Below are 13458 nucleotides of genomic sequence, written 5' to 3'. Positions count from 1 at the left end.
AACCCTATCTCGTCCAACGGCAGACTGAGAAAGGGGCCGAACACAGGCAGCCCAAGTAGATCTGGGTTTGAATATAGCAGCTGAGTGTATGCTAGGAGCTTGGGCCCAATACCCATGCAGATGAGAACTGTGAATATATGGTGACAGGTTATGGTGTCAAAGGCCTTCTCCAGGTCAAGGATGGGGCAGGCCGCTTGTGGGAGTCCTGTTTTTACCTGATCCTGTATATGGAAAAGACAACAGATGTTCTGGGAGGTGCTGTGGCCCGGGATAAAGCCATTTTGCCCAGTATGTATGAGTTCTGGGAGTATCTAAAGGTACCTGTCTGCTAAGATCTTGCCTAAGATTTGAAAATCCAGTGCAAGGATGGCGATGAGTCTGTAGAATGTCAATTGTTTAGGGTCCCTGTTTGGTTTTGGGATGGATAATAGGAGGGATTCCTGAAGAAAGTATGGCAACGCATCAGACTTTAAGGCTGCTTCCTACATTTATGCTAGATGGGGCACCAGCTCAGACGAGAGGGTGTTGTAATATTTGAGGGGTAGGTCATCCAAACCTGGCATTTTGTTGCAGGCGATATAGTGGATCATGAGTTTTACGTCAGTGGGTGTTATTGCAGCATCTAAAGAGAGCCTAGCGGAGAACGGTATGCATGGAAGGGTGATATCTGCAAGGAATGCATCAGAGTGGCCAGTATCCAGTTGTTCCTGATATATAGAGTAATAATATTCATAGAAGACCTGAAGGACACAATTTTGTGTGCTAGCAGTGAGACATGTGAGGGTAGTTATTTCTGTGATAAGACATGCGGTGGACTCCTGCCGGACCAGCCAGGCTAAGAGTCTGCCAGACAGCATATGCTGCAAAATTGTAATGGTGCTGGCACTCCAGTAGGACAGTGAATGCGGTCTTTGCTTTAGCCAGTTGTGGGGCGAGTGCAAGGTTACCATCGACTGCCTTACCCTGTGTGACTAGGCTGTTCTCAGCAGCTGTAATGTCTCTTTCTAGGGTTGTGCTGGTTCCCACTATGTTCTGGATGCAGATGCTGCTAGTCATAACATTAAAGGCATCCCACTTCTGCACTCTGGTGGAGGACGTCCTCCGATTTTCTAATGTGTACCTTCTGTTTATCTTGGAACATCAGGTCCTCCAGACACTCCTGTGGGAGTCTCCAAGTAGGAGTTGGTGGACATGGGGGACCCATCCAAGGTCTAGGACATGTGCATCATGGTCAAAGACAACACAACCTATGTAATCAGAGTGTCGGATTAGAGGCACAAGGGGGGCGTAACATAGAAATCAGTCCAGGTGTATGTGCAAATTGTGAAGAATGGAATGAAATGAGTAGAGCTGAGTCATAGAATGTTGTTGGGATTGCCAGGCATCAGCAAGGGTCCAGTGGCATACCCAATTCTGAAATCGGCTCACCTGCTCTTGCAAGGTGGATTGGGGCAATGGGGGTTGGGACCTAGATAGTGTGTGGTGAAGGACGCAGTTGTGGTCTACGCACAGCAACCATGGTAGTGCAGAGCTGCAGGCTAGGGTGGTAGAAAGGGTGTCCCAGAAGGGCTCCTGCTCCATATTGGGGCGTAAATGCCCCCTATGACGAGGGGCCGGCCAGCCCTCAAGGACTCCAAAATGGCCTGCTGTATCTAGTGTCACATTTGTTTCTTGAAATAGGATTCCGGACGAATCCATATCATAGTGCCTCGCGAATAGGCTGCATATGTGGTTACCCAGATGGAACCCCTCCAATGCCAGTGCCGTAATGTGGGACTCCTGCATTAGAATTATCTGGATCTGCTGATGCTTGATATATAAATAAACGGTTTGGCGCCTTCTAACTGTATACATTCCCTGTACATTCATGGTAAGAAAGCAAATATTTGTCAAGGGGCTCCTGGCAGTGCTGTAGTGTTGTGCTTAGCATGGAGGGAGGGAAGAGACTTAGGGGGGAATGCTGTCCCTGCCTGCCACCCGGTCGGCGTTGGTTGAGTGTGGGGGGCATATAGCCTTCACGGAACATGAAAAATGGGGATAAACTTGGGTGCTGTGCCAATCTGAAGTGGTTACATTTCCAATATCGAGAGCCTACTACAATGGGAAGCCCTAACTAAACATCTCCTATATACGGTGCAGCATTATGTGAGGTTATGACTAGTTGCCGGGGGGGTGAAATAGCTTTTGGGCCTATGAGAATGCATAACTATATGTGACGTTTCCAACATGGAGTGTGCATGCAGCGTGGATATTGGTCACCTGGATCAGGCACATGGGAGGCCGGCTGAGTGAGGGTGAAATAGGGGTGGTGGGTGTAGAGGGCCAGTGTTGCGCTGGACCTGAGCATGAGCAATGTGTGAAGGTGTTTGCCGTCATAATTACTATGTGTGTATCTAGTCCACTTTAGTTCACACAGACCACACTCAAGGCTCAACGCACTTTGATGCTGTGGGGCCCAGTGGTTTAAATTAAAAGGTCCACCATCTGAGGCATTATCGGGGTGATCTATGAGTCTCTTTGAGAGTTGTCAGTCTGGAGGGGTGTCATCATCCGACGTGAGGATGTGCAGGCCTTTCTCATCATTACCTGCAATGGTGGTGGACTCAGGTCCACTGCAGCCTGCAGTGCTTGCCGTCAGTCTGTGATGATCTGCTCCAGGTTGGGAAAGCCAGTTGAAGAACCTCACAATGTGGATTTTGCCTAGGTCTTGCTGTGCCTCTGGTTACTTGACTTGGCAGGACCTGTTGTGGGCCAAGCGTGAGGGTGAGTGTACTCCCCATGATGTTGGTCAGTCCAGTCCCAGGTGTCTTTTGGGTCTATGAAGAAGATGGTGGAGCTGTCAGCTATTATTTTGAGCCGGGCTAGAAACAGGAGTACTGCATTCCCAACTGGCGGAGGCGTCGCTTAACCTCTAAGAAGGGTGAGCATTGGCGTTGGACTCTTCTGGTATAATCTGGGAAGGGTATGAATGTTTTGTCTTCTACTCTAAGTGGGCTTGCCTGTCTGGCCACTTGGAGAACAGCATCGCAATCTTTAAAATTAAGTAATTTGGCCAGCTTGGGATGTGTAGGAGCTCCTGTATGGGACACGGTACCAGGACTTGGGTGAAAAACTTAAACCATATCTCTAGGTAGGTTAGGGGTTCACGGGCCTCAGTCCCCTCCTGGAGCCCCAGGATGCCTCCAATTCTCCTGCCCTGTCCTTGAGCTGTTGTACCCAGTCCTGGAGGCCCCAAATTGCAGACTGGTTATTGGTTGGTAGGGTTTGGAGATCAACAAGTGTTTTTTCATCTTCAGAGACTTTGTCTGAGAGTTTACATTGATGGTCATGTAAAAAGCTGATTTCTGCGGTTAGCAAGCCAATTCTAGTCTCCATAGAGATCCAGGAGTGCTCAGTGGCCACCAGGATCCTGTCCAACTTACCCGAAGCAGAAATGGATGACACACTCTCTAACTGTGGAGTGCCTGAGATCCTGGAGTTTAAGGTCACTTATGCTGGTGGCGGGGCCATGGCAGTGGGGCGCATTCTGCCCATGGCTGGAGTTAGTCACTAGCTGGCAATGGCCGCATGGGGGTGGGTCAATGTGGCACCCTATGCAGAGGGGAAGTACTGGTCGGTGTTGAAGTGCTGGAGAGATAAAGGGAAGAGAGGCGTATGTAGGTGCCTCAGCTGCCTCTGGGCAATGATGTTCAGTGGGCTCTCAGTTCACACCCGGTGGTGGCACAGATGCAAAGAGGCCAAGTTGCAGGAGGAGGGGGATGTCTTCTGCTGTGGTGATCCTGCAGGGAGACTCTCTCAAGAGTTATGCGCATAGGGGGGTTCCCCCATTACAGTGAGATGGCAGAGGCTTGCTGCAGGATGCAGGGATCCCGAGCCACTGCAGTTAGTTCTGGGCCTCCACCACATGTCCCAAACGTGGCACTGAGGTGGAAAGGCCAGGCCTTGGAGTGTTGTGCAGCAGGTGGGCTGCGGTGGGGAACCAACAGAGATCTCCTCTTATGAAGGCCCAGTCCCACCAGCAGTGATTCACCCCAGCCTCTTAAGCTGTCTAAGGGCCCCTTCCCCATCTGGGCACCCACAAGTGTTGTTAGGGGGCTCAGGAGCAGTTCCTCCTCTCCCGCTTGTGTCTGAGTTTAGGGGTCTGAAATGGGGGGATGACTTTCATGGTAGATGGCAGTAGGGTGGTAAAGCTCTGATGACTCACCATGGCCCCCCTCGCCCACGTCGCCCGCCAACACTATCTCAACATCATCTCCTACACCGATGACACCCAACTGATCCTCTCCCTCACCAAGGAACCGCACACCGCCAAAACCAACCTCCACGAGGGAATGAAGGCCGTCGCCGTATGGATGAGGAGCAGCCGACTGAAGCTGAACTTGGCAAGACGCAGGTCCTCATCCTCGGATCCACCCCCTCAGCCTGGGATGACTCCCGGTGGCCAACCACGCTAGGAACAGCACCGACACCCACCAACCACGCACGCAACCTGGGAATAATCCTCGACTCCTCCCTCTCCATGTCAAAGCAGGTCAATGCCATCTCCTCCTCCTGCTGCAACACCCTCCGCATGCTCCACAGGATCTACAAGTGGATCCCCACTGAAACAAGAATAACTGTGACCCAGGCCCTCATCAGCAGCAGGCTGGACTACGGCAATGCACTCTACGCAGGTATCCCGGCCAAACACCTGCGATGACTGCAACGCATCCAAAACTCCTCCGCTCGACTGATCCTCAATGTCCCTCGCCACAGCCACATCACCCCCCACCTGAGAGACCTACACTGGCTCTCCATCGAACAGAGGATCACCTTCAAGCTACTCACCCACGCACACAAAGCCCTCCACAACACCAGACCAGCCTACCTCAATGGCCGACTCAGCTTCTACACCCCCACCCACCAGCTCCGGTCCACCAGTCTCGCCCTCGCCGCTGTCCCCCGCATTCAACGAACGACCGGCGGCGGCAGATCCTTCTCCTTCCTTGCCACCAAGACCTTGAACACCCTCCCCGCCCACCTACAGCAGACCCAAGACCTGCTCACCTTCAGAAGACTCCTCAAGACCTGGCTCTTCAAACAGTAGCAGCACCCCCTCCCCTCAGCGCCTTGAGACCCTCACGGTTAAGTAGTGTGCTGTATAAATACAATGATTGATTGATTGATTGATTGATTGATGTGAGGCCTGTGCTGGGGCCCAGGCACCTCTGTACTGGGAACTACAAAGCCATTGAAAATGCTCTTGCTTGCTGGAAGCAGAGCTGAATTGCTTTCACACACAGGGAGCTGCCTTTCCAGCAGCTCCCTGTGTGTGAAAGCAATGACCTTTCCAGCAGGAAGCGAGGAGACGGCAAGGACCGTGTGTGCCTTTAAGCTCCCCTGCGGTCCCCAACAAAAGTCAGTGGGTGTCCTGGGTGGGACCAGGGCACACAGAATGCAGACTGGGCCCCAGGGGATAGGGTCCCTGGGGTCAAATTCAGCCTGGGGAGGAGAGCCATGCAGCCCCATCCCATCTCTAACCGAGCTCCCCAGTAACAATATAAACATTCCCATTTTTAAACTGCCTCCCCCAGTAATAATGTAAACATTAAAAAAATTGTGGCCCCTGGGGATAGGGTCCCCACTAGTTAAAAGTTGTAGGGAGGGGGGCATGTTGTCCCCCTTCCCTATCACAGTTAGGCCGGGCACTGCAGGATGGGGTACCTGGGGTCAAAATCAGACAGGGGTGGGTGGGCCATTTTGACCCCTCCCCTAAATAAACAACATCTAAATTAAAAAGCGGCCGGGCCCTGTGGGGTGGGGATCCCTTGGACCAAAATTGGAACAGTGCAGGGGCGCTACATGTCCCCCACCTCTAATAAAACAGAAACGTTTTTAAAAAAGCAAGCCCGGCAAGTCGCCGGAGGCCCTGCCCACTTTCATCACCACTCTGCAAACACGCTTCATGGCATACTACTAGTTGAGGGATGAAGTTCCCTTGGCTCCTGAGGGGTCTTGTGGGCCAACTACCCCTCCTGTTACCTCCAGTATGTCATACACAGCGGGATTGCTTAGAGGTCATCGGAGGCCTCGCCCCCTTTCCCCACCACTTTGCAGATGTGCCTCCTGGCCCACTACTGGTTGAGGGACTAAGTCCCTTTGGATGCTGAGGGTCCTTGGGGAACAAGAGCTTCTCCTTTTACTTCCAGTAAGTCCCACTCAGTGTCATTGCTGGTAGTTGGTTGGATACCCCTCCCCCTTTTTTTACCACTCTGCAAATGCTCCTCCTGGTGCACTACTAGTTGGGGGATGAAGTCCTTTTGGATGCTGAGGGTCCATGGGGGCCATGAAGCCCTGCTGTTCCCTCTAATAAGTGTGACACAGCTGGATTCCTGACAGCTGGTCAGAGGCCCTGCCCCCTTTCTCCACCACTCTTCAAACACCACTACTAGTTAAAAAAACATAGAAATTAACTGAAAAAATCAAAGGTTACAGTTAGGAAGTAGAATTTCCCCTCGCCGCCATTTTCAGACAGCACAACCTCAGCTTAGTATCCTATGCCGATGATACCCAGCTCATCCTCTCCCTCACCAAGGACCCCACCACCACCAGACTCAACTTCCAGGAAGGAATGCAGGACGTTGCTTCCTGGATGAGCAACAGCTGCCTGAAGCTCAATTTGGTGAAGACAGAAGTCCTCTTACTCGGAACCACCCCAATTGCATGGAACAACTCTTGGTGGCCCACCGCACTCCGCAGCCCTCTGACCCCCATGGACCAGGCGAGAAACCTCAACATCGTCCTCGACACCTCCCTCTTCATGAACAAGCAAATCAACACCGTCGCATCCAGCTGTTTCAACACCCTCCGTATCCTCCGAAAGACCTTCAAATAGATCCCCTCCGAGTCAAGAAAGAAAGTCACCCATGCACTAATAACCAGAAGATTGGCTTACGGAAACGCCCTCTACGCCAGCATCAACAAGTCTCTACTCCGCAAGCTCCAGATGATACTGAACACCGCAGTCAGACTTGTCCTCTGCATCCCCCGACACGAGCACATCAGTCAACACCTACAGAACCTCCATTGGCTCCCCGTCAAGAAGAGAGTCACATTCAAGATACTCACACACACCTACAAATGCCTCCACAACACAGGACTGCAATACCTCAATGAGGGAATCGCCTTCCACATACCGAAATGAAACCTCCACTCCACCAACCTCACCCTTGCTGAAACCCCATACATCTGCAGAGCCAGAATAGGGGGAAGAGCCTTCTCCTACATCGCGGTCAAGACCTGGAACGAGCTCCCTATCGACATCAGACGCTCCCTCTCCCTGAACACCTTCAGGAAGATGCTCAAGGCCTGGCTTTTCGACAGAACTTAACAGCTGTTTCCCCCCAGCACCTTGAGACCCTCATGGGTGAAAAGTGCACTTACAATTCCCTGATTGATTGATTGAATTTGAAAATCTTTGGAAATTCACTGAAAAAAACAGAGGTTACAGGGACATTATAGTTAGGCTCACATTTCACTCATACAAAGCCAGTGAAATTCAGCAGTTGCAGTTATTGAGTTAACTAAATCTTACGCCCCTGTAATGCACTGATTATGACCTCACATATTACCTCCCTCATGACATGGCCAGTGACATCACTGATGACATCTCAAATGCAATCACTGATGACATCATCCACAGAGCCCCTCACACCCAATATAAGCTTTCGTACTCTCACTCACACACCCACACAACCACTCACATATGCATTCACAGACCCATACCTGTACTCACAAACCCCTCACTACTCCATAAAGCCACTCACATATCCAGTCACTCACTCATACAGGCACTCATATAACCATTCACTCACTCATACAGCCACTCACACAACCACTTGCTAACCAATACAGCCAATCACAGAGCCATGCACTCACCTATACAACTACTCACACACCCACTTATTTACCTGCAAAGTCACTATCACAACCACTCACTCACCCATATAGCCTCTCAACACAGCCACTCACCCACTCATACAAGCACTCCCACACCCATCACTTAGTAGTAGTGCATCTAGTATTCTAATTTAACTTTTGTTGTAGGTTAGTATATATGTTTAACAATCATCAACTCTTAGAAATCACTACACTCACAAGATGATGTCATCAGTGATGTCATCTGTGATGTCATGTGAGATGTCATCAGTGATGTCACTGGCTATGTCATGAGTGATGTAATATGTGAGGTCATAAGCAGTGCACTGTGGGGCATAAGTTATAGTTAGCTCAGTTTACTATAAGTGAGGAATTCCATTGGTTTTGTACAAGGTAAATCTGAGCCTAACTATAACGTCCCTGTAACCTTTTGTTTTATCAATATAAATATAGGTAGATCACTGGTCCTCCAGGTAGAGACCCAAAAGCTACAGTGTGCGTTCGGGCAAGGGACCTGTAACAGTTCAGCCTCTCCTCCACTGCAGTGAAGATGCGCACCCCAGTACAAAACAATAGACAAGTATTCAAAAATGTAAAGTGGTTTATTGTTCCAAGTGCCACCACCTAACCAATAACCCAACACATTTCACCGTCTTAATAGATGTGGGTGTACCAAACATAATAGATGGGTTACAGGCTAATACAGGCTTGCAAACTAAAGTAATGGCACTGGCCATTTTGAAGTATAAACTCATAATAAGCTAAAATTCACACTAGAAGTATTACTAGATATACTATGTTGATACAGATCTAATCAACATGTGTTTAGGAGACTAATGCATGGTAATAACTGCCAGTGCAATCCTATTGAAGAACATGTGCAAGCACATACAGAGCAGAATGAAACCCAAACTAATCCAGCTATCTGAAGCAAATTTCATGATAGATGGCAGCCGCCATATTGCAACGTATTAAAACATCTTAAACAAAGTAAACCATATTATAAGAATACAATAATGTCTGTCAGGGAAAATGTCCATTAATATTGCAATGTAATAATATAGAACTTCTGCTATTTACCCTGCAGGAAATGTTCTATATCCACAGTGTGAATCAAAAAGATTAGCATACGCATATCTGAAGATTAGCCCGACACAGGCAATCTCCGAACCAACACAGGGCATATATAATAATAAAATGCAATGATCAATCTTGCATCCCAAACAGTACCAGAATTTAATCAAACTAGTAAAGCTAATAAACTAGTGCATAATAACCCATAAAGCCCAAGTGGGCAGTTGCGGAGCAGAACATACAATCCCTTCAGCAGAGTGAACTGAATAAAATTTACATTTGTATCATAGTCTCCATGGATAAAACATATAAATTCATGCTCATGTTATCCCACAAGAATAGCGAGAAGCATATGGCTGCACAAAATTATTACAAACCCCACCACCAGCTTGAACTGTAACATAAGCAACTATTATGCCCCTGCAAGCAAATATAACCGTAAGTACATAAAATAGGCTCTACATAATTGATACTCATAGTACGGCCAGGGTGCAGTATGTAGCCCCCTTGACCTTTGCATGCGGCCCCCTGGTCGACAGGAGCACTGGGCTGCTGTTTACTTGACTCAATAATAACAATAAAAGATGTTAAATAGACAGGCAAGCATTTATTTCAAGGTTAATTGGTGTTAAAGAAAGTATGTATCTAAGGAGTCCTGCACCGCTTTACTTTAGGAACACCTTCATTTTTAAACGCATTTTGAAGCAAAAGTGTAAAACCATGACAATCTCTTCACCTTAGTACATTAATTCTTGCCCCTATCCTGACAACAACGCCAATAGTGAACTAAAGAGTTAAGTCCGTTGGTATGTGCACTCTTGGGGTGACCTGGGTTCTTAATAGACATGAACAACTTTATAGTTTATTAAATCAAACACAAGAGAACGTTTTGCACAGTGCTCACCCTGAAATCATGTGTTTTGAGGTCCTCTTACATGTGATAATGAAGAAAAAGGAGAGAAAGTGAAATTAAACAATTGCCTAGAGTCACACAATTTGGTAAAGTGGGGAAGCCGGGATTTATTCCAGGTTTTCTGGTTTCACATTGTCAATTTAGACACTAGATGTATATTCTTAGCTTCGCCTACACCAACCTTACTACTCATGCTCCGAACCCACTCGCCCTTCCACCAACCCGCTGGTATCAATGCGGCTCTCAGGCACATCACAGATCAAACATTTTGACCCCTGGGAAAATGCTTTTGAGTACTGATGCTCTACATCGTAGCAAAAGTATATATGCTCAGCACTGTATATAATACATCCTAACTGGAATGGTTAGAAAAAATAGAAGAAAATAGGAAGAAACAAAATAAAATAAATTAGCAGAAGACCTCTCTAAACTCATCGGTCCCCACAGAGGCATAGAAGAAGAGAAGAAATGTAGTGCAGTGGCCAACACCATGACAAACTTCAGTACATCAAACAGCTATAGCTTCTTGCAGCTAGTACCCAACCCTGTGAAAGTGAAAAAACATAAAGAAACACATAATTAAAATCATCGAACATCAGAAGTTGATAAAAAAAACTATGCTTATTTGAGGCAATTACCCAACAGTGTAAAGGTAAACAACATCCCCAATTCTGATGTTAATCCTGATGTTAACACTACCCAAAGTGAATTGCATACACATTGTAAAGGGGACATAAACATTGAGGGCACATATATAGTAAAGGCCACTTACCAGCAAAATGGGTAAGGTTCAGTCACCCAGATGTACAGCCAGCTCCTCTTTATTTTTCACCTAAGCTTCACAGGGCCCAAGGAGGCACAGGGAGGGGGGAAAAACAAAGGTTAAAGTGGAATAGTGCCTATAACTCGTACCCTATGGTAACTATAACCTGCGTCTTCTATGTGCCTCCGTGGGCCTCGGGGACCCCATACCCGGGGCCTATCATAAGTATTGGGGTGGCCCCCCTGCCCGTGCCTCCAGATCTGGGTGCCCTGGTGCCCACCAGGGGCACTCACAAATCACTAGTTGTGGACCACAGTGGAAGACCCTGGGTCCCCGCAGACCCAGACGACTTCCACCATGCAGGAGCAAACATATGCTGCCCTGCCCGCACTTTTGTGGACAGGGAAAAAATGTTTCACGGAATGGGCTCTCTGGGACACAGTCTGTGAGCTGGCCGAAGGTAACAGAGTCTCCTGGGCCTTAAGAGGCTCAGTGAGGGTGACAGCACAACTCTCCTCCCTTTTAAGTTAAGTTCAGCCACGGGGATAGGGTCCCCGGGCCTTTTAAAGCTCGGGAGATTGGCCATGGGGCTTACTCCCATTTTTTACAGAAATCAGTTCTTGGGGATGGGTTCCCAGGGGCCTTTTCAGGTTTGGGGAGGGAAGCTGTGCAGCCCACCTTCCCTCCATTTAAATATTGACACCGGGGGATGCGGTCCTTGGGGCCTCCTAAAGGCTTGGGGATGGGGGCTTGCAACCCTCTTCCCCTAATTTTCATATGCTATTGCACCATGCCCTGGCCCAACTCGGATGTATTTTTTTTATTTGCACTTTTTTAAAAGAAATGACCACAGATTATAATCATTGCAAAGTTTAAAAAAAAAAAATACTTTTTTGCCTCAAGCGGGGTCCCACCACAAGGCCTATGGGATCAAGAAATCCATACCCCTGCTCCCTTATGTCTTTTTTCTGTGTTTTCAGGACTCAGGACCGAGTCCTCAGACCTAGGAGGGCTGCAACTACATTGGTGGCTGATGTGGTGGCAGGAAAGCAGATCTCTCCAAGAGATCTGTCGGACCACAGATCCTCTGCGGTGTGATGTATACAAAGTTTTGCAGCAATAATTGCTCAAAAACTACTGAACAGATTTACACCAAATCACTAAAAGAATTCTTTCTGGGTCAAGAGCTAGCTTTCTGTCAAATCGTCCAAATCTATTCAGTGGTTTGGGCTGTTGCTGTGCCAAAGTCTCTAAGTAAAAATGAATCGGGAAAACGTGTTTAGGGACTCCCGCTTGACAGATCCCCTAAAACTTTCTGTGCAAAAACTAATCAAAAAGAAGCACTTTTTTGGATTTTTTGGGGAGATTTGTCAAACAATGTATATATTTTTGCACAAATTAATGTTCACCATCAAAAATTACTAAACGGTTTTGAGATGTCAGAATAGCATGCCTTCTGGATCAAGATCTACCTTTCTACCACATCTGGTGTAATTCCGTTCATGTGAGTATTTTCTGAATCTTATATCACTAATTATTACACACTTCTAAAAGACAATATCACATTGGATAAACCATGCCTTTCTTGGTTCAACAAATTAAAAACTGACATCGTAAGAGGTGTGTGAAATTACTTAGTTACATGAAATTTCAGGAGAATTACTAGTAATGATGTGAAATGCAAATCCATCATTTAGAGCTACATTTTAGTGTGAAATGCGCCCTCACGTAAATTTTTGACGAGGGTACAATTTGTGGTTAGAAAAGTGCAAAAAAACACAAGTGTTATGATAAACATCCACTTGCATTCTGACTGCTTGCATTGTTCTCGTGCGTTGTGGTAAAATGTTGCCACAAATGGCGTATTATTACATGACTTGGTGTAATGCCAAATTTTCAGGAATTTCACATAAGAAGTGTACAGCGAAATTCATAAATGTATGTATATTAACCCCGCATAATTTAAATATCACCCAGGCCTAGTGATAATTAGTAATGTACTTATTAGTATTCAGAGACTTTTGAAACCCGCTAAACTCCATATTTAGAATTTTCATACAATTATGCGGTTATGTTGTTCCCCACATTTGCTTTTTCAGTGGGGATTCATGCTGGCATCTTCTTACCTCTGTTGAGGAGAATTTGATGCCAATTTCTCTTATATATATATATTTTAACTGTAAAGAACTTCTGGGAGAACATATTTGCTACAATGAATTCGATTTGTAACTCTAGATGCCAATATTCTACAATTCCTCTAATTTTTGGGAGGGATCCAGAATTACCAATAGTGTCCGATCACAAATCCCTGGTTGTTAATGCAACCGCTGTTCCTGGTTTGATCATTGCATAGGCATGAAAAGGGACCCTTCTTCATTCGTCCAATGGTGGTAGGAGTTTATTTCACGTTTTGTTTTCAATCTAAGCATGACATTGCAGGAATGAATTATAAACCACAATTCTTTTGATAATTATGTGGCCCTCAAATTAGGTTTTTAGACTCAGCATATGAAAGAGATAACTAAACTTACAATATGATTGTCATTATGTTGGGGGTTCTTCCTAGGAGACATTTTTGTTTTTTTCTTTATATTTATTATTTTTGTTTACTTCATGGTATATAGGATATGTGAGAATATGGTGAAATGACAATTAATGGTGGGGCTTTTGGTTGTTTCGCTTCATTTCTGCTTATTGTATTCCTCTATAAAATGTTTTCTCCAAACAATAATAAAAAAAAGAATTAAAAAAAGAAAATTGATGTGCTCTGGGCCCAGAACTTCTTTCATCA

This window comes from Triturus cristatus, chromosome 1_2 (assembly GCF_964204655.1).
Source record: "Triturus cristatus chromosome 1_2, aTriCri1.1, whole genome shotgun sequence".
Taxonomy (NCBI): domain Eukaryota; kingdom Metazoa; phylum Chordata; class Amphibia; order Caudata; family Salamandridae; genus Triturus; species Triturus cristatus.
This window is presented reverse-complemented; position numbering follows the sequence as displayed.